This window comes from Carassius auratus, chromosome 30, assembly GCF_003368295.1.
Source record: "Carassius auratus strain Wakin chromosome 30, ASM336829v1, whole genome shotgun sequence".
Taxonomy (NCBI): Eukaryota; Metazoa; Chordata; class Actinopteri; order Cypriniformes; family Cyprinidae; genus Carassius; species Carassius auratus.
The window spans coordinates 4342364-4365174 of record NC_039272.1 but is presented as its reverse complement, the minus strand read 5'-3'; the positions used below and the strand labels follow the sequence as shown (position 1 = coordinate 4365174).

Sequence of the window (22811 nt, the reverse complement as noted above, 5' to 3'; positions counted from 1 at the left end):
TGTCACCATGTGGAAAAGATGTTCTGGCGTCCTGCTCTATCTGAGATTTGAAGAAGGTCGTTAACATGTTGCTTCCCTTCAGTTGAGCTCAGGTGACGTCATGTCACCGCGATGACGCAAGTTTAACCCCCTCGATCCACTACACTCTCTCAACTCCATTCCGCGGCTTACTTCAGCCTCTTTCCTCCTCATCATCCTCGTCTTTTAACTCGAAAACTTCCCTAGAGTTCATAGACGAGCCACAGAGGAGAGTTAAAGGGTCTGTCCCATGATGAAATAGAAACTTTTTTCTTCTCGTGTAATTCGCCATGTCATGTCTTCTTTTAACCCGTTCAGCAAATTAACTTTCCATGTTTCTCTCATTTGCACGGCATTTTAAGCTAAAACATAATGACGTTTTAGTCATGTGGAACTTTCATATGCGTGTACAGTTTTAAAATAACTATGGTTTAAATCTAAATGGGATTCGACAGGACGCACAAAGAACGTCTTCATCGCTTTTAGTAAGTATTGCTTATTATTTCTTAAGACTTGGAAACTTTTCCTGTTTAAAAATTATAAAAATAAATAAATAAATAAAACCTGCATAAAAGTGTTTAAAACTGCAGTTTGTCTAGAATGGAAGTGTAAGTTGTGTATTCCCCTGTGTTAAGTTGTTTTGTATCCCTAATGAGGTGATTAACGCAATACACATCGATTAGTGATCAGTTTTCCACCTTATTATGCGATGATAATGATAAAACCTCTGAATGTAACAACATCAGAGGACACCGCTGTAGCGCACGCGTTACAAATGTAACATTCTATTTGCTCATATTTTGATACATTTCTTTTCTTTGTGAGAGTTCGCGCCCCGGGTGTTGTTGTCTTTATGCGCGGGGGGCTTGCTGATGTGTCGTTTCTCTCACCCTTTTAAGGAAAACTGTCACTTGTTCGTCAACATCAATGGGAGAAGCTACTACAGGAGTGTTTAAGCGATCATCGCCGATCTTTACACTTTATTTTTTTCCCTCCGCTCTCCATTTTTGCCGCCAGTTAAAGCGCCGGCTGAGTGAGGAGCCACGTGCTCAAGTTTCAGAGCGCGTGCGATTTCTCTGCGAAACACTTGACTGGTTTGCGTTTTATATGTTAGCCATTTAGAGAGATTCATGAGAATCATTATAATAATATTTTCGTTTGACCCTTCTAATAGAGTTTAGACTGATTTATTGGACTGCTCGGATTCCTTGTCATTCGGTCTACTCGCAAATTAACCCTTAAATATTGCTTCAACACGGGGTGCATGAGTCACTCATAAATTCGCTGAAGGAGTTAAGTTACTGTTACCACCATCGGTCTGTGAGAGAATACGTTGGTTATAAAAAAAAATATGAAAGATTTTCAGGACAAAAACAATTCCACGTGTAAGTATAATTTCACGTCTGTCGAATTTGTTTAACTCTATATATAATCTCAAAGAATGATTTAATCTACAAGTTAAACCGCTTGACTGACCTGGCAGAGGGACTCGTAACAATTTCCAGTGTTTTTCTGCTGAAGTCACAAAAGACTGCCCAACCCTTAAGAAAATGAACCATGGTTTATAGGAAATATTGAGTAACCAGTTTTATTTTTAATTTTTTTTCCAGCGTATTGATTACCATTTGTACTACAATCCGTGGTTAAAATATGGTAAGTGTTACAAAAGCATGATTAATCTGTGGTCATTATGGTTTAACTATAGTAACAATTTTTTTAAACCATGGTTAATTTTCGTCAAGTAAGATTATCTAGTCTAAAATGTTTTGAGAATTGATTAAATGTTTTATTTGCGGTTTTCTTTTGTCTTTTACGTTCACAATTTTACACGAGTTACGGAAACTATATAGCCTATGTAGAAAAATGTAAGAAGATTAAGTTAAATTTAAGAGCGCGAAAAACACCAAACTATTCTGCAGACTCAAGCTCATGCTTTCTTGTGCAGCTGTTATACATGCATTAAACAAAACAGTCAGCCTACTCTTTATATATATATAACACTTGTAACTATAACTGGGGGGAGGGGGGGTGTTTTGCTGATAGTCCTGTAGGCTAGACTGTAAAATGCATCTTAATGCATTGTTTTTTTTTTTTTTTTTTTTTTAGCCATGCTAAGGTCTTAATCTACCATATTAATAACTCTGCAGTAGCCTATGTTATAATTAATAATCTATCGAAGCATTAAGCGAGGCACGAGGGAATTCCTTATTAAAGCGCTGTCATCGCCCCAAACACTTTACAGAATAAATAATGCGCCATTGCGAAACACAACGTTTCGTTAACGACTCCTCACGTGTGTCAACCACACAATTCATTGACAACAATACACACTGCGTGCACTGCGCGACCCGTAGATCCCGTTAAAACATTAGAGTTTATTGACGCTCCCCAAGCGCCGAACAAAGAGCTCGAGCGACGGTCCCGCACCGAGACTCACAGCGGACAGACAAAGAGCACCGGAGCCATGTCTCACGAACCGACACCTTACTCCCATTTCTCACGTTGTGCCTTTCGTCATTCAGCACCTCTGTGTCTTGTCTGGGGTTTCTTTCTCTCTGTACATAATTGTAAGAGACTGTACAATGATCATGAGATTTCAGGCTGGTGTTGTCAATGTCTTGAGTTATGACATTTGATGGACAGATAGATAGACATGCATATATACATACATACTGAGATAGATACATACCACATTTTACTTTTATAGATGATCGACATAGATAAATACAGATAGATATTCATAATTATAAATAATCAAATTTATAGATAGAAATGCTATTATAATATTATTTAGCTACAGTATAGTTAATTTGACCAAAACTGAAATGTATCCTAAAGCTGACCTTTTTCTCCCCATACAGTCCCCAAACTGCCCTCACCGGCCAGGACCAGAACTGCTTTCTGTCACAGTTGTGTGTCACAGAGAGATGCTGTCCATCACCTGCGGCCGTGTTCCTAACGTACCTGCACATGCAGGTGAATGACATCGTGCCCAGAACTACTGCCTCAAAATAAAGAGTTCCCCTGACTCCGCACACACACTTTATGGACTGGTCTGTGCTGTGCTGGAAAGAACCTTATTATTTACCTTGTATTTTTAGCAGCCACTTTACCGCTCTCTTGTCCCGTAAGAGAGCGGGACCCTCGGTATGCACAAGCTGAGGGGAGGCCCTGGCCCTCCTGTCCAGGACATATATGAATTCTCTCTGGACGAGGAGGACCCTATAGTTTTCCTCGGGGCCAGGAGCACAAGGGTGGTGTCTCCTGCAGCCGACTACATCAGGTCCGAGCATGAGCAAGCTGGCATGTTCTCCTTGCCACACATGGAGGCAGACCAGGAACCCACGGAGGCTGTTCCTCTCAAAAAGAAGAGAAAGAGATGCGGCGTCTGTGGGCCTTGTATGAAGAAGGAGAACTGCGGTACCTGCAGCAACTGCATAAACCGAAAAATCAGACACCAGATCTGCAAACTGAGAAAGTGTGACGAGCTGAAGAGGAGGAAGAGCCCATGGGAGGTAAAGATAATATCTATGAGTGCTGGACAACGATTAATCGCTTCCGAAATAAAAGTTTTTGTATATATAATAGATGGATGTGTACTGTGTATATTTAATATGTGTATATATAAAGACACACACATGCAGTATATATTCTGAAAATATTTACATGTGTATATTTATATTCATATAATTTATATTGTATAGAAATATTTTTAATTTTATGTAGTATACATAAAACTTTTCTGAAATATATACTTACATGTGTGTGGATTTATATACACATAATAAATATATACAATGCACAGTCAGTATGTGTCCTGCAGCACAGAAGCAGTCTTCAGGAGCACAGACTTATATTTGTAGCAATAGACAACAACACATTGTATGAGTCAAAATTATACATTTATTTTTTTTTATGCCCAAAATCATTAGGATATTAATTATAGATCATGTTCCATGGAGATAGTTTAATATGCATTGCTAAAAACTTCATTTGGACAACTTTAAAAGGTGATTTTCTCAATATTTAGAATTTTTTGCTCCCTCAAATTCATGATTTTCAAATATTGTCCTCCTAACAAGCCATACATCAAAGGAAATATTATTTATATGGTATAAATCTAATTTTTTTTTTTTTTAAAGTACCCTTATGACTGGTTTTATGGTCCAGGGTCACATGTATTATGTAAATAAAACGTTTTATTTTGGATGCAATTAATTGCAGTTGATCCAGCGGTCGCCCAGCACTAATATCCATGCATGTTGTTGTCTGCTGGTGATTTTGGGAGGATTTAACACTAAAGGCTAGGCTACAGTTATTAGTTCCTGTTGACTAGCTGTTATAGGTCCTCCTAGACACATTCCTCACCTGTCCTGTCTCGACACGTCTCTTTTCATCCTTCCATACTTGCCTAGATTGTAATGACCTGAAAATATGACCAGTTTCTTAAAGTCTCCGATAAGGATCGTATAACTCTTTATATATAAATAGCATTTATGTTGATTTTGAACCTTTAATGTAGTCCTTTCAGTACAAGACACTCATTGTATTAATTTCTATATATGGCATTCAATATCTTATTTGGTAACATTGTTTCATGTGTGGACATTAGATAAGTATCCCCCAGTTCCACAGGCAAGGCTTAAAACTAGTCCCAGAATAAAATACATATCTGAGAAAATGATCGTAAAATATATCAGTGCCAATGTTTTTTTTGTTTTTTTTTCTAAGACATGTTTATAATAATTACTTAAATGTCCTAATTGAACTATAACCTAATCCTGGCTTACTCTAAACCCTGACTTTAAACCAGGCCTAAATGATTTAACCTGAACCAACTGTGAAAAATACTTTTAAAGGACTTGTTATTGCACAACCAGAAGTTGTTATTATTTAATGATCGTGAACAGCTGTGTTTTTATGGAACTTGCGTTATTTAATTAGTCTGAGATTTGATTCATGTTATGTTACTCTCTATGTTATAGGAGATGTTTGATGGGAGTGTGTAGATTATGACACTATAGACATGGCTTGTGTTTGAGGCTTTGACTCTGGTGTGGTAACTGCAGCGTGTGTGTGTTTGCACATGGCTTTGGGAGGTTAGTGAAGTTATGAGAATCAGTCCAGTGAGACTGAAAGCACTGAAGAAAGGCTCAGCTGCCCACAGCAAAGCTCCTCTGCACAGCGCAGCAAAATGAGCCTGTCTTTGTTTTATTGTTTACAGTGGGCTTTTTTAAGAAGCAGCTGCTGCACTGTGTCTTTTTTCCACCAATGATCACATATGACGACGGCTGGCTACACATTTTCAGGTTTTCTTCTTTTCTTTTATTCTTTTTTTTTTTTTCAAAGAGCAGCTGTCTGCAAGGCTGCTATTCTGACATGAAGAACAAGAACTTTTCTGAAGCACTTTTTTATTTTTTTTTATTATTATTATTTAGAAAAGTTTGTTTGCACATGCTGATATCATTGACATGACATCAGGGTGTTGGTTTATATTTGCTAGGTTGAGGTTTGCTGGCGCTTTTACTGCTTTAAGTATTTTTTGATGTCTATTGTAGTATTTGCAAAGACAAAGGAATGTAATTTCTCTCTTACATAGTACCACTTATGATGCATTTTGTTTTTAGCTGGAGTGTTTAGGATCTTTTTGTCCATCTTTTGAGGCTCACATGGGTTCCAGGTGTGTGTGTAAGTGTGTTTGAGAAGGTTTCGAGTCTCGGCGCGGAGAATTCCTTTTGCTTACTTTATATACTCTGCTCTTTGACCTTTGACCGTTGTGAGGCGTGGGGGCTGACCTATGGCCAAATAGAGGAGGAAGGAGAACGGGGGAGGGAGAGAGAGAAAAGAGAAGCTGAAAGAAAAAGAGAAACCGTGGAAAGGTAAAGGGGAAATGCAGATAAACAGAAAATGCTGAAAGCACAGAGAACAGGGAGGACAATTGAAGGAAAGGTGTCCATGTCTCTGTGTGGGAAATGGACAGAATTAGGCCTTTTGATTCGATCACATAAAACAACAAGACTTCCTCTCTCTTACACCCCCTCAACCTAATTATTGACCATACAATTCAAGGCATGGCATGCATGACTTCTGGTTACACTTTAGCAGAAAAAAGCAGTGTTAGATAAGTAGACGTGCATGTTTGACCCCTCCCAGATACTCTGATATTTCATGTTTCACTACAAGCATTCAATTTAAAAGTGCATACCTCCATTCCATCCTGACAGATGATTTAGTTTTATAGTCAGCGAGGTGTTCCTGTAACTCAACTGGTAGAACATCCCACTAGATGGAAATAGACGCTACCTTTCAGAAATGTGAATGTTTTGAGGTAGTGACCAAAGCTGCATTTATTGGTAACTCTTTACTTAAAGCCTTATATTTATAATTCATTATAAAGACTTATTAAAGGCTACAACGCATTATAATTATTATTAATCTGCATTGTAATACATTATATCATGTCATAAATAAGTATAACCAAATTTAAAATGCATAGTGTAACAATGCTTGATGAGTGTTATAATGTATTAACAGTGGTTACAGTTATCCATGAGATTGTACATTGCATTAAAAAGTGCATTGCAAGTCATAATATATTTTTTTATAATGCAATATAGATAGGCTTTAATTAAAGTGTTGCCGGATATTTTTTTAAACCATTCAGCAAAGCTGCTCCAGTTGTCAGTGTTTGATAATTTTTCAGAAATCATTCTAATATGCGGATATAATGTTTATGTTGAAAAGGTTATGCTGCTTTATTTATTTATTTGAGGGGGAAAAAAACGTATTTCTCATGGTTTTTTGAGAAATAGAAAGTTCCAAACAACATAATTTACTGAAACATAAATCTTTTATAGCATTGTGAATGTCTTTATTGTCACTTCTGGATGAAGTCTTTCTAATAATTCTCAATTATAATTGTCAAATGTTAAGATCGACGCAGAGTATACAAAGTGTTGATAAAACTAGTGAAAAAATAATTGAAGGAAGCATCAGGGTTGTATCTAAAGAGCAGAATGTGAGTGACTTGGACTCTTTTGACTTGAGCCTGGAAGTAAGTATCTTCCTACACCCCAGCATTATGCAGACAAACACTGCTTGCATTTCCTCTCAATTTCAAACAAATACTAGTGCCAGCCGTAGTACACCGCTGTCACCAATACCAGAGATTTTTTTTTTGTTTGTTTTTAAGACCAGTTTGTTGTTTTTGTTTACTAGCTGAGATCAGACAAAGGATCAGGTGGATTAGATTCAACTGGTGTGTGTGTGTGTGTGTGTGTGTGTGTGTGTGTCAGGGTCAACCATCCCCCCCTTTCCCTCCATCACTTCACTGAGCACATGAAGGAAACCGGCTCCAAAAGGTTCCCATGCAAGTCTCACGTGTGCAGCACAACATTCACTAACACTGAGAAACCCAGTAGTATTCATTCAGACTTATCCAAATCCAGATTCACAGAGCATTTTGACTTCTCTATTATCTTCAGAGAGCTGGAACCACAAGTCTTGCTGTGCTACAGTGTCCGTACCGGCCATATTTCATTGAGCTGACCTCTGCACTATACCACCGGCTGACTTCACTATTGCCTGGCAACCAGATCACATTATAGCCTTCTCCACCAATCAGAGTTTTGCTCTGAGTCAGAATGAAAGCAGAGCCAGGGTGCATGACAGATAGCAGCACTCAATAATGCTAATAAACCCCAACCAGTCACTGAACGGGAAGAATGACTGTAGCTGCTGGTTGTCTGTGTGTTAGGAAGATGAGCAATGTTACACCGTTTGGAACTAAATCTGCATTCTATTCAATATAGGTGTAAAAAGGTGCATTTGATATGAATGGCAATGTTAAATAATGCAAAACTAAAGAGGGCTCTTCACAAATGACCATCACAGCCCATTTATTGATCCATTCACTGCAGTGTGCACCAGTCAGTGCTGAGCATCAGTCATGTGAGAGTGCTCGGAGATTTTTAATCTTAAATGTCATGCATTAATGCACCACACTTTTGCATTCTTTCCATCACTATCTAGTTATAAAAGGAGTTTTGTGTATATATACACACAGCTGGGCAAAATAAGTATTGAACACGTCACCATTGTTCTCAGTAAATATATTTCTAAAGGTGCTGTTGACGTAAATTGTTGGTTATAACCCAAAGTAATCCATGCATACAAAGCAAACATAACAAATAAGTTTAGAAATTAGGTTCAGGGTAATAAAGTGGAATGATCCAGGGAAAAAGTATTGAACACATGAAAAAAGTGAGGTGCAAAAAAAAGCATGGAAAACATGCAGTATCAGTAATTAGAAACCAAATCCTACCCCTAGACAGTGGAAATTAATATTAGCTGGTTTAGTCCAGACTGATGGCCTTTAAAAACGTGTCTCATGACCAACGTGTCACACAAGAAACATTTCATGATGGGTAAAAACAAAGCGCTCTCTCAAGACCTTCACAACCTTATTACTGCTGGCATTGGTTACTGAAGGATTTCTATACTTCTGAATGCTCCAGTGAGCACTTTTCAAGCCATAATCGAATGTGCAAAGAAAGTAATATGTAATGCACTCACCACACAGGACTCCATTGCTGAAGAAAAGCAGGTTGAAGCTCGTTTAAAGTTTGCTGCACCACATTTAGGCAAGCTGTGAAATACTGGGAGAATGTAGTCTGGTCCGATGAGACCTAAATTAAACTCTTTGGATGCACACCATGTTTGAGGTCAAAGGGCACTGCACATCACCCCTAGTTTCTCCTACAGGAGGCGTCTTGAAGCTGGCATTATCACCAAAGGCTTTTGTACGAAGTATCAAATAACTTTCAGTAAGCGTGTTCAATATTTTTCCCTAGGTCATTCCATTTTACTACACAGAACATATTTTCTGAACTTATTTGTTTTGATTTCTTTGTTTGCATGGATTACTTGGATTGTTACAGACATCTGGTGAAAATATGTTAGAAATATATTTACTGAGGAAAGTGCTGACGTGTTCAATACTAATTTTCCCCACTTTTATATATATATATTTCACAATTTAAAAAAGGCATAGGTTTGACTGTGTATTGGAGCAGGGTCTTAAAAAACTTTTTGTGGATTAGTTCAGTTTGGGGTGGCTATTGTTCAAGAAAAGGGGGAGGAGAAAGTTAATTAGGATTGCTAATCCTTCTGTTATTACAACGATGTCTTAACCCTCATTTAAACTCACGCAGACACGCACACACACAGAGACCTTTGCAATTCGTTGACAATGAAGCCTTAACGATGTTTCTGCAGTCTCACTCATCTTACCACGAGAACTCTGTGTGTGTGTGTGTGTGTGTGTGTGTGTGTGTGTGTGTGTGTGTGTGTGTGAGAGAGAGAGAAAGAGGGTTGGGGGGGTCACAGGTAGGATTACAACAATTTTCCAACAGCCTTAAGGGGATTTGCTTTGATACGGCCTGAATCACCTGGCTTGTTGCGCGAGTGCCGGGGAAGGAGATTAATGACCACTTACACACTTTGGCTCTCGTCACAAACCAGGTGATTCAGCCAGTATCAAAGCAAACACATGAGATAACATCAGGAAGGCGGCAGTCATTACCAGTGCATTTGCATCGCAGCCCAGTCAGTGGAACGTGCTTTGCAGATTGCATTGTGCACGCCAAAATAACGTTTGTATTGTTTTTTATGATGCAAGAAGCTCAAGATTCCACTAAAATTTGGTGCCACAGCGCAGCCTTCCCTAGCCTCGTGGTTACTGCAAGCCTTCACGCGGATGCACACACGCACAAATGCGATGTTCCCGGAACTCCCACGCTGCGTAATCCACTCTCATCACAACTGCTGCGTCACCAAACGTCCGCTGGTTCTTCGTAAGCCTCCCTCTTAAACACGTCTCTTCCGTCAGCCACGCTCCCGGAACATTCTGCTTAGAAAAAAGACAGACCATGCAGTAAAATGCAATCAAACTACACGTTATGTTTTTGACATATATACGGTTTTCACGTCAGTCGTAGTTGCTGTTATCTTCATGAATGGATGCGTGTGCGCTGCTAACCCTCGTGGATAATATCAGCATCGGTTTTATTGTAAACACTCGCTTGCATTTCCATCTAGCAGGCGTTTGTAGGTCGGGCCAGCAGAGGTTGTAGTCTACCGTGTTTGGTTTATAGACTTTGAAAGAATGAAATCAAAGGTCTTGTAGTATTTCATGCACAGTCGAGCATTTAAAACAGCTGGGATTTTACTTGCATATGCAATGCTAGTTATGTGTAAAATGCTGTTGCTTTCAAATTTTGGGTTGGAAAAATGAAAAACGTTTGAGTGCTTTCAAAGCACCGACTCCAGCTGATTGCGCGTCACGCACTTGGTGACGAGGATTGCATGTGTGTTTCTCTGTCAGTGCCTCGTTGCACCAAAGACACGGCATAGAAATGCATGTGCGCAGTCCAGTCCAGTTGTTGCTTGCAGCCGAGACACAGATGGTCTTCAGTGATACCACATTCCAGAGCCATTGTTTAAGGAAGGCAAGCCGGGTTAGATAATTGACAGCCACAGCGTGCATGAGAGAAACCCTTCCCCCAAGTCTGAAACGCACAGACGCACACGCATTGTTCGCAGCACGCGCCCCCTTCTATTTCTTTATCCAGCACATCCCGCCCTCGTGCTCTGTGTCTATGTCTCTCGCCCGTGTTCTCTCTCTCTCCTCTTGTCTGCTTCACCCTAGCAGCAGTGCTCATGCTCGCCTCTGATTGGCCGGCGGCCGCTCTTTGTGAGCTATCGGTGGCGTGACGTTGCGTTAGTGTGTGTAGGTTGGAAAGGAGCATTCACATCACGTATTCTGTTAGCTTTCTCGTTTGGAGAGGGGGGAAGGGGGGAAGAGGAAAAAGAAAGAGAGGGAGGAGGCTATAGTGCAGCAGTGATAGCGATCACACTGCCTTTAAAAAAAAAAATGCGTCTGTGTGTATGTGGTCGAGCCATGAATTGGAGGAAGTGAGAGAGAGAGCGAGAGAGAGAGAGAGAGAGAGAGCGGCTGGGAGGGCGAGAGCGAAAGAGCGTACGAGAGCTAATGTAAAACAGGATTAAGAACACAAGATGGCTTCCTGAATGGACAGAGACCAGAAAGAGAGAGGGAGAAGAAAAGAAAGATAAAGAAAGACAGAGCGAGAGAGAGGTGGGGGGGACGCAGAGAGAATGCTTTGGGTCTTCTGATGGGGATACCTCTCGCCACCGAAGAGCAACACGCGAAGGCAGCGAGGCTGAGTAGGTAAATATTTATTAGCACAGGGGAAAAATGACGGACAGTAATGGCAGATGGGGAGGGAGTGGGGGGGGCAGCACCGGTTTATTAGAAAGACTGGGGTCAGAAATAACTAGCTGGTGGTAGCTCACATTTCAGTGTCTCTTTGTGCCATACAGATCATAATTGCCAGGATTGTATAAATGTGAAGGACAGAATTTGATCATTTATTTAACATGTCATAATTTAAACCTTTTTGACTCATGACTTCAGATGTGATGAGTGATAAGTGATTCATGTCTTTTTTCACACTAGGATTGGATGAATGTGATTGGTTTTTATTGTCATTGATTGTTCTCAATCTGTTTTTTTTCCCCCTTTTCTTTTTGCACCATTGTCCTGGAAGGTGGAACACTTTGAAGACGTAAAAACCCGGTCCATAATCCCAAACCTGGCTAAAGAGGTGAGCTAAATACCCCATTGCCAGCTGTCTGTCTGTGTGTGTGTGTGTGTGTGTGTGTGTGTGTGTGTGTGTCGTTACAGCAGATCTCTCTGATGGGTATGAATCAGGAATGGTATGATGTTTTGAGCTGCAGTTGATGATTTGTGCTCTTTGCGTGACTCAACAGGCCCAATGCGTGCCCAGATGCGGCGCGACAGCTGCGTTTAGGCATCCACCTGTGTGCTGCAGGTGCGACACCGTTTCTGATCCTGTGCACTTTAGTGAAGATTCTCAAGGTTCTCTAGCCTGGGCTAGGCCCCGGTTTAAAGAGACCCGGGCTCTGCGCTCATTGGAAGAGATGTAGGCGTGAGCTTCGCCTGGCGAAGAGAGAGAAGAGAGGAGGAGGAGGAGGTGGCCTCTCTCTCTCTCTCACTTTCTCTTTGGCTCTATCTCGCTCGGTCTGTCAGTCTGTCTGTCTTCCTTTTTCTCTGCGCTCTGTGTCAAGCCCAGGAGCGGAGAAAAGAGTGGTTGCCAAAGTTTCCAGTCATCTGAGGTAAAGGGAGTAAAAGTTAGTGGGTCACATAAATGCACGCATGCGCGGTGACGCCGCTGTATTTGTGTGTCCGTGTGAGCGAGCACGTGGCGGAGTGTTTATGGACTGAGAGTAAGACGTAGCGTCAGAGTTAAGAGCGATTCGACGGGCCTTGAGAGCTCTAGGTGCGAATTACCCTCAGCTTATATCCTGATTCACAACTAGGAGAAATTGGGATTGGTGCAACTGCTCTAAAATCAAGCGGACAGTCTCGACAGCGAGGCGCTCCTCTTTGCGCTCTCACCACACTGCGGCGGGATTAGCTTCGGCTAGAAGTCACTGTTTAGGTTTATATATTTACATCTAGTCATTTAGCAGACACTTTTATCCAAACATTTGAGGACAATAGAAGCAATCAAAATCAACAAAAGAGCAATAACAGTCAAGTCTCGGTTTGCTTAATGCAGTACATGTAGCAAGGTGAAAAAAAACCTTGCTACATGCGCACACACACACACACGCGCACACACACACAGCCTGAATGATTTTTCACATCACAGTTATTGTAGCCAAAAGAGTTCACAGTATCGATGCATCGCGTTATCTATAGAAAAAGTGGGGAATCAGCCAAATTAATTTTTACTTTATTTATTTATTTTTACCCAGTGAACATAAGGAATGGATACTGATCAACCCAGGGCACATGCATTTCACTTCTTCTTCTGGTCACAGCTGACCTGAGACTCTTAACATCAAAACTAATACTTTAACCTGTTAACTTGTGTACATGTATTTTAATCTCTTTAACCTATAGTTGTGCCAGTGCCAATGAAGTCATGCATTTAATGCACTTCTAATTCAGTTGTGACCGCAGACGAGGCAGTAAGTGCTAGCACTGAGTTTAATGTAGCAATGTGCTCACTCAGTTTTCTATGGGTTTTTTTAATCGTTTAATAATAGATTTGCACAAAGAAATCAAGTGCTATGCACATGTATTGGCCATGACTTGATTGCACATGCAAATACAAAAATGTATATAAATATGTATAAACATGCACGTAAATATTTTAAAAACATATACTGAATGCGTGTGTATTTGTTCGATTAATCGCGATTAATCATTAAACAGCACTTATACAGAATAGAGGAAGCTATTGTTAGAGGCCCGTTTTTTTTTTTTTTAAGAAAACTAAACAAATAGAGGGTCAAGTGTTAGAAAATGAAAAGTAGAAAATGAAACAAATCGATAAAATAGAATTAGAATAGAGCGTGCTAGAATTAGAGGGTCAAATATAGATGGAAAAGATGTGTTTTAGCGTTTTATCTTGAATCTAGAATGTGTAATCCATTCCAGATCATTTCTGACCAAATATTTTGGCTCGTTTGATATAATGCTTCGTCACTAAATTCCATTCACCTACACGCACTCACAAAGTCTTACATCACCTCACTCAGATGCATTGGTTTATCTAACTTGCCTAAAAGTATCGTCTCATAACTTGTGTTTTGGTTATAATTTTGTGGCCAGTTTGCCGTGAGAAGACGGCTTGCATTGCATGCTCATGTGCTATCAAAATACTTTGGATTTGGATTATTGTGGATTGACGTTGTCGAGACATTACGCTGTGATGCAACACATGCGGTGACATTAACATTGTTTTAATATAGTAACACCGAAATTGTTGAGTGGTACGGTCAAATCCAACCAGTGAACATGAAGATCATCCGAGTCTCTTTGAAGAGGTGTTGTTTCTGTGTAGTGCTTCTTTCCTTTGGCTTGGCTTCCGATTGACGTAATGTACTATAGTTGCGGAGATAACCAAAACATGAAAGCGCTTTGCAGTTGACTATAAGAGTGACGCTGCTCTACTGTAAGCGTTTGATCCGTGGGGTAAATGTATATCATCACCACTTTTCTTCGTTAAATAGACTCTGAAAGTTGCATGGGAGGCAGCACCACATTAAAGAGCTCATGGAAAGTCTGTAGTAATGGCTCGGAATCCCCTGGTGTGACGGGAAGGGGTTAATGGTGACCTAGTTTTTTCGGCTATAGTGAGTGGCAGATGACATCACGGCTGTAATTATAGCTCAGACCCGCCCATGAGGCAGCTCACGCGATGTAGTATATGTGAATGTGTGCTTCTGAGGGGAAATGCTTTGCATGCATGAGCATTTAAAGTTAATGCAAAAGGCAGGAAGCCGCTTGTTTTCATTTCTGAAATTATGCTCACGGTGCAATTCGCCCTGAAATAAACCATTTGTTTTCTCCAGTGCACTATTGAGAAAACGGGATGTTAGAAATTAGTTTTAAAAAGCTGATGCATTGTCATCCCTCGAACACATGACCTGAAAAACCACACACACTAAAGCTAGACTCAAAGCACAGTTTGCGTAACATTAGCTCTGTTTTTTTCCTGTCTGTCCACCCATCCAAACATTCCAAAGTCCAGCCAGTGATCTGAAAAGGATTTTGTTGTAAAACACACCATCAGTTCAGAAGCTCGTACAGGGACTGAGTTTAGAATGATTCATTTAACTCAATTGATTCGAAGTTTACTGTTTTTGTTTTGTTGTATAGATATCCTCACCTTAACAGATTGCACAGTGTAGTTGTGTTAATGTTTTTAATCGTTATCTGGGTTAATCGATATGATTGTTGTAAGACAATACAATTATATAATGTATACTGTAGATTAAATATTATTTTGTCTATTAATGTACGGTAAGCGCCACATTGTGTAATACTTTGGGTTCAACATGCAATTTACAGATAGCTTATTCATGAACCAAATATGCAATATAACAACATGAATAAAATCAGTCAGGAAAGCAAAAACGAAATCATTATGATAATGTTTCAACATTGCACTTATTAAAGCATCTTAAACCTGCAAAAAAATTGACCATTTTTTACAAACTGTCCTCTTTGAGCATTGTCATATAGATGCTGTGTTGGGATGTGCAAACAAACAAATTGCTTGCTTATTGTTGTCTCTACATATTAATGTGCATGGTATAGCAGAAAATAAATTAACTTCCAAATAAATGACACACTTCAGCAGACCATGCATCCTGTTTTGCATGTTTAAATGTCAAGTGAGTTGGTTTGTGTGTGTGTGTGTGTGTGTGTGTGTGTGTGTGAGAAAGGTGTTTACATTAAACACTCTGTATGCAGGATTGTTCACAGAACAGGTTAAACATGTTCAGATGAACTTTAAAAGCGACAGCTTCAACTATCCACTTCTGATCAAAGTCTGGAGGTTGGAAACTGATACAGCTATGATAAATGCTTGCAGATTCTTGTCTGTTTTTGTAAAGAAACTGCTCTGTGCTGAACCATCATGAATGTGCTGAAAACTTGCAGCTGTGTTCAGATGCTTCTAAGATAATACAGTAACAAACGTAACTTGGGTAGTTAAAGGTTGAAGGGGATATATTTAATGTTAATGTTTGATAAAATCCTTCCAAAGCTGAATTTGGGATCTGCTCTTCTCGCCAGTGACAGATAGATGCAGTGTTTGGACAAACCTGTTTGGTGACTGTAGTGGTAGACCGAGGAGAAGTTAGTTGTTAAGCAATGTTAGCTAGGAACACATTGATAACACACCATAGCTCGATGGCCTCATACATTTTTTTCTCTTTCTCTTTCAAGTGTCTTTGTAGCCAGTGTATCTCAATCTGTTGGTTGGTGAATTGCATTCACGTGTTTGCCCTTCACTTTGGCTTGTGGCTTTGCATCTCCTGAGGAATGGATGACTGCACTACTGCAGTTAATAAAAAATGAATGGATGGGATGTACAGCTGAGAACTAGTTCAATAGCGGCGTTATCTCTCTCTGTTCATCTTATTTGTCATTTCTACCTTAGCTCTATAGATATGATATATATATATGAAATATACGTATGCGCACAGATCTGTTGAGTGTTTTTTAAAGAATTTCATTTGCTCACCATTTATTTGATCAGTGGAAACCGTAATATTGTGAAATATTATTAAAATGTAACATATTTTTTTACAGTGTAATTATTTCTGTGATGCTCCGCTGTATTTTCAGCATCATTCCTCCAGTCTTCAGTGTCACATGATCTTCAGAAATCATGAAAATATGATGATTTACTGCTCAAGAAACATTTCTGATTATTATCAATGTTGAAAATGTTGTCCTGTTTAATATTTTCCTGGAAAATGCGATGCAGTCTTCTAGAAATCTTTGAACATTTATTTGAAATAGATTTTTTGTAACAATCTAAAAAGTCTTTACTATTGCAATTGATCAATCTAATGCATCCTTGATTAATAAAATGTCCTATTTTTCTCAGTGTATAGATTTCTTTAAAAATGCATGTGTGTATAGATTTTGATCTAAATTTGAGCGTGCATGCATGAAAGTGAGATTGGCTGATAGCTGGAGGGTGTTTGTTCTCATTGTATTGCAACTGCATGTGAAAGAGAAGCTGAGACAAAACAGTGCTGCAGTCTACTTTGTAGCATTTTCAAAGAGACCCTGGCCCTTTAAGAGCAGCTACGCCTGACTGGAACATATGGGGAGCTAATCTTAGCCTTACTCCTGAGAGAAACACGGCTGGCAGCCAGCCACTGTGCAGAACTCGCTCTCTTTCTCTGTTACTGCTCCCTTTGTCAGGGGAACAGACTAGGGTTTGGGGACTTTTGCCCAACATACATTTAGAGTTTAATTTTTTTTAATTATTATTTGATCAAGGATTATTAGCCATGTGAGAGTATATAGCTGAGCTAAAGTGGGTTCAGGATCAGATTTCTTCCCATTTTGAAAGAGATCTGCATGATGTCGTCCATCTGTCTCCTTCAGCACGATTGTCTTTCAATTCTTCTCTTTCAAGCCTCCGTCTGCTATTTTCTGCTTTCCTCTCTCTTGTATCCCCCTCATCAGATTTCACCTCAGTTTTTTCCCCTTCTCCTCCAAAACTTCTTGCACAAAGAGCACTCTTTAGGCCGTGTTATTCCTCCGTCTCATACCTCCTCCTCTCCCACCATCTTATTGAGTGATGAGGGTCGCTCCTCCCTTCCCTTCCCCCTCTTTCCTCGTGTCTTTTCTGCTTTGCTTCCCCCTTACTTTCTCTCTCTCTCTCCCTCTTTCCCTTTGTGAGTATTTGTGGAGTAAAACGAGGAGGGGTCTCTCAGCTGAGTGTTGCGTGCTGACTTGCATGTGCTATGTGTCAGGCAAGGGGAATGATGAGAGACCTTTCCATTCGACATCCTACACCTCACAAAGCTACCCCGCCTTGGCCTAAAGAAAGAAGCATTAAGTCGAGGGGTGCCAAAAATATGGTGCACGCATAAAAAAGGGGACAAGGATGGGAGGAGAGGGGGTCAGAGAACAATAGATGGAACTATAGAAAAGGCAATTACAAAAATAAAGACGTGGGAAAAACAAATGGGAAAAAATGGAAAGGTAAGTGGAGAAACAGAAGTGGATGTCTTGATAGTCTCAATGACTGTGTGAGCCATTCATGATCTGCCCCAGACCCACTGCACTCACTGACCCTGGGCTCATTTGCATCGGCGTGTGTGTGTGTGTGTGTGTGTGTGTGTGTGTCCTCACACTCATCCGTATACGTTTCTTAGAAAGCATGCTTGAAACTCTTCGGTGGTTTCGTCTCTAGTTGGGCCCCTAGTTGAGCGCATGCATGCTTTATCTGTTCATGTGCAAGTGTTTCGGATCTGGACTAAAGGGAGAGGTTTAGTCAACAAACACAGAATGAATGTGAGAGAGAGAGGGAGATAGAAAGGGAGTGTAGATGGACTTGTGATAAACAAAGACAGCTGTGTTTTAAAGTACAGTTTTAGATCTAAACCGTATCCCTGTGGATACTAATAAGATACTAAAAGTCTGAGGCCACTAGTGTTATCAGCAGTTAAAAATTAACTCTATTTCTGTGTTTTGCTGAAGTGTGTCAGTAGGATATATCAATCTACATTAATTTTGCCATTAACTGTAATAATGTAGTGAGAGATGTGATCTGATCCTCATCAGTCTGTCTGGAGTCACAAGAAGAAACAGAACACACTGAGACAGACTCAATCCAGAAGAACTGTGTCTCCGAGACGCTTCTAGAAACCTCCTGCAAAGCTACACTACTCTGAAAAGTGTTAGGCCCTTAGGTAAAATGATGATGCTGTCAAAAATAATATCACAAATAGATTCCTTTATCAATTAATTCTGCTAACTGAATGAAATCAAGATTTGGTGTGAGCATTGTTTGTGTCTGAAGCAGATTTTGTCCTCGGTGCACTTGAGCAGTTCATCAGGAGCTTTGCAGGAGGTTTCTCGAAGCGTCTCGGAGACACAGTTCTTCTGGATTGAGTCTGTCTCAGTGTGTTCTGTTTCTTCATGTGACTCCAGACAGACTGATGAGGATCAGATCACATCTCACTGCATTATTACAATTAATGGCTAAATTAATGTTTGGAAACATAGACTGATATTTACTACTGACACACGACAGTAAAAGAGAGAAATATATGACTTAACATTTTTTTAGCTGCTGATAATACTACCGACCGAAGACATTATGACATTTAAAAGGATTACTTAAAATGCAATGCTTAGATTATTATTTTTTTAAACCGTCTATTGCAATAATATAAAAAATCTCACATGTTCCAGAAGGTATTTCACTGAAATGATTGATTTCCTCTGTGTGCTAATGCCTTCGTGTGTTTCCTGTGAGTGTTTCTTTCTGTTTTTCTGTAGGTGGTTTTGTGTAGGTGGGGGGTTCATTTTCTCTCTCTCTCTCTCTCTCTCTCTCTCTCTTTCTTTCTTTCTTTCTTTCTTTCTCCTTTTTGTGATTGTGGGTGATTTTGAGCTGCAAAGAGCAACAGATGATTCATTGATGAATAGGGTTTTAAGGGTTTAACGGTATTACTACTCTTACAGGTACTGCTTATCAATCCGGTACTTTTTGTTAAATATATGTGTGTGTGTGTGTGTGTGTGTGTGTGTGTGTGTGTGTGTGTGTGAACAAAGAATCAAAGTAAAACAAAACTGACTAATAAAATAAAACAAATATACAAATGAAGTGAAAACAGTTAACAGGTAAGTAATAGTCAACAAAATAAATCTAAAAGTAATCAAATGTAAATGAACACTGTATAGTTTTCACTGTGTGTATTGATTAATAAATGAATGATTTGCGAATAGCAAAAATGCGTCATAGACAAATGTCTAACTGTTATTGCATATAAAATGAGTGTTTTCTTAACTGGGGTGGATTGAATACTGGGTTTCGGTACCCATTCCTGATGAACTACTGATGAACCAAAAGAAATCATCAAGTGCTGTAACCGCTACGGTGTCAGTCATAGTTTTTCTGAGAACTTCTCAAATCTGAGAGTAAACAGTGTAAAACTGAGAGTTCTTGCGTTGTTTAGATATTGCTCATAAAGAAACCGTGCTGTTTTGCTAAGACAATGGAAATCAGGGCCTGCTTAACTGTAAGGGACCTGCACCTGAAAAACACCTGTAGTTTTGACTCATTCAGGTTTTTTAGCAGTTGATGCCAAAACTGACATCTGAACAACAGGGTGTTCACCCAGTCAAGATCACACACTGGACAACACATATCAGTCTAGAGTAGAAACAAGCGCACAAATCAACTTAGAGTTCACATTTCATTCATGAAACATTTGTATGCGGCCAATCCGAAAACAATCGTCATTTGAATATCACACGCCTTAAACATTCACACTTTTGAAGCCTTGCCTAGACTTAACCCGGCCACAAAGAGGGAAGTAATTTCATTAAAGGGAAATTGACACCCGTTAACCTTTTAATTCCAAACGGTTACACTAATTTATGTTTATTAAATACCAGAAACATTTGCAAACATTATAAAAGCTATAAATGAAAATAAAGATGTAAAGAAAACAAATAAAATGCACCAAGAGTGGCTAAAAACGAGCGTATAGCCAATACCGGTCACACAGATTTTTAATGTTACACATTGGACACACATAAATCTATTAGTTTGCAAAAAATTGGCCTGGTGCAATATAATTCGAGTTAAAGCATGCCATTTTAGTCCCAGTCCTACTTGATGAATGCTGTTCCTTCAAAATCAATGTCTGCTCATAGTTGTTGCAGGGGAACTGCCACAGCAAGTTGCTTTGTTTAAAAACAAATTTCAGTTCCTGTCTACGACTCTCATATCTAAAGCGTGACCTTGCACGTCTAGTATTTTAAAGGTTGGTTCAGAATTCAGACGAGACTTGTCTGATGAGTAATAACATTAGAGAAAGAGCATTTAGTGGTGACCTTTTGATCTCACCTAAATGCTAGATCTTTCCGTGCATTACCATGGTCTTTCTGAGACCTGCAGAGTTTCACATCCCCCGTGTCTCCTGCTTTTGGATCGATGATCAGCTGTCTTGTGACACTGTGGATGTTTGTGGCTCGCTTGGTTAAGATTTCTCACATTTTAAAAGACACATGACATCTCAGGCATTTGCTGTAATGCTGAATATCTCGTACATACTAGAGAAGAATCAGGATTTTCTGGTGTGGTACAGTAGAGCTGATTAAATGGGGAAGGTATGTGGTGTTTTTGTCTTTTTAGTATTAGCTAGTGTCACATCTCTCACTGAAGTGACAAGAATGCTATACTTCAACCAAAAATTATGTTTCATATTGTTTTAAAACCATATGAATTTTCTCAAGCCTTTTTCATACAAAGAGAGTCCAGTGCCGTTTCACAGAAGGTTGAACTATGTTTTGGGTGAACTGTCCCTTTAAATGTGTGTATGCTTTAAGAGCACATGGTGCTAAATGTATATTGCTCCTCAGTAGTGGCATAAATCGTTCACCCGATAAATAAAGTAGACCCGGAGCCATAACAAAAAAAAAGCGCTGGTTGTAATGTTGCTATGTAATCGGTGTTATGTCAGCTCCGCATTGCTGCATATTTTGTTAGCGCTCTAGTTTTGCTTCTCTTAGCATCGATGCGATCGCTGTAACATGAAAAAGCAAGGGTGAGGTAACTACAGGGCACAAGATCTGCTGCGTCACGCTGAGAGCAGTGCAAGAGGAGGCACATCTACATTGTGTTATGACACATCTGCCCAGCCCTCTATCGCCATTGAATGATGCAACAGCGACGTCATAACGGTTCCCGCTCTCCGTTCTCCCTCTCTCTCATTCACTCGCTTCTCCTCCGCCGGTGACAGTGCACATTACCTCTCCGCCCGGGCTTGGGCTCTGTGTGTGTTTGTCCGTGGGGTTGCCTTGCCTTGATCCAACTGGCAGGACTCAACAGAGAGAGCGAGCGGGAGAGAAAGACACTGATCAGAAGGAAAGACGACAAGACGAGAGAGTCGCAAACATGGCAAGAGGTTAATCCAAATTGCGCGTACTCTGCGTTCGCATCTTCATAACGCGAAAGCGATTCTACCGAGTGGCTTTCCAGGCGGCTACCAAAGACGATTGGCGTGTTTTTCTCTCCTACTGAACAGAACAAGTATAAAAATCAGCTCATGGAGGAAAGAGAGAGATCTAGATAGAAAAGATGTGCGAGAGACCCATCTGAGAAGCTTCAGAGTTCGGCTTCAGAGTTCGCATGAAGCAAAGGGTTTAGACAGGAAATAAAGCACAAGAGAGGTTCAGAAAAGGGAAGAAGAAGTGCGAGACTGATAGCAGAGTCGTCCTTCACACCGAACACTCACTTACCATCGTGCTTTCTATATTCTACCCTGGACTCCCTCACGCGAACATCACCACTTTAAAAGCACCTCGTCGCCCTTCTGAACAGAACAAACACTGTCGACGAGTCAAACTAGACAACCAGCAGCAAAATTCAGCATAAACGCATGTGCTGTTTGCTGTCTTCTCCCTCAAAACTTCATGCTTCCTATGTCTCTGCGGTTCCCGTTAACCTCGCTGTACCTTGTGGTTTCTTTCTGACAGTCGCTGTGCTTTCCTCCTCACATCCTGTGTTTCTTGGCTTCGAGACTCTTTTGCTGCTGCTTGACTCTTATATCTGCGGTCTCTATAAGCGCAGCCATCTATATGCTTCGTATATGTTGCCATTTTTACATAAAAAACATTTCTCTCACTCAGAAGCACTTGAGTATGTTTGGTCTGAGAGCATCTCCTGCCAGCCATCATCTGTTTGAAATCAAACGTTAAAGTGCACAGTAATAAACGTTTCGATCAAACTGTGAAGCGTCGAGGAAAGCAGGAGTAAATGTATCGATTTTCCTTTCCTTTTTTTGTTGTTGTTGTGCAATTCCTAGTCATCACACAGCAAGCTGCCATTTAGTGTTTGAGTAGACGTTTGCATTTAACTGCTGCAGCCTCCATCTTATGGAGCCTCTTATAATTCACAGCCCAGACCGAACAACAAAAAAACGACACATCTACGATAACAAATAACTGCTCATTTCGTTTTGCATGCTCATAAGCCATAGATCTGTTCAGCCGGTCCTTTATTTAGCGCAGTAGCCAGCCAGTCTGCCACTTGTGCTCTCTCTCTCTCTCTTACGCTTTGCAGTGGCTGTATTTCGTGCACGCTCCACCATTCCATCGTACGTGCCCAGTGTGGCTCAGATAATGGCCTCTCTCACTC

General features: G+C 40.2%; 1 pseudogene; it reads left to right on the top strand.

The window, feature by feature from the left end:
- Window positions 1–47: 47 nt before the first annotated feature.
- Window positions 48–22811, top strand: part of LOC113048945 (methylcytosine dioxygenase TET3-like) — a 40881-nt pseudogene continuing 18117 nt past the window's right edge.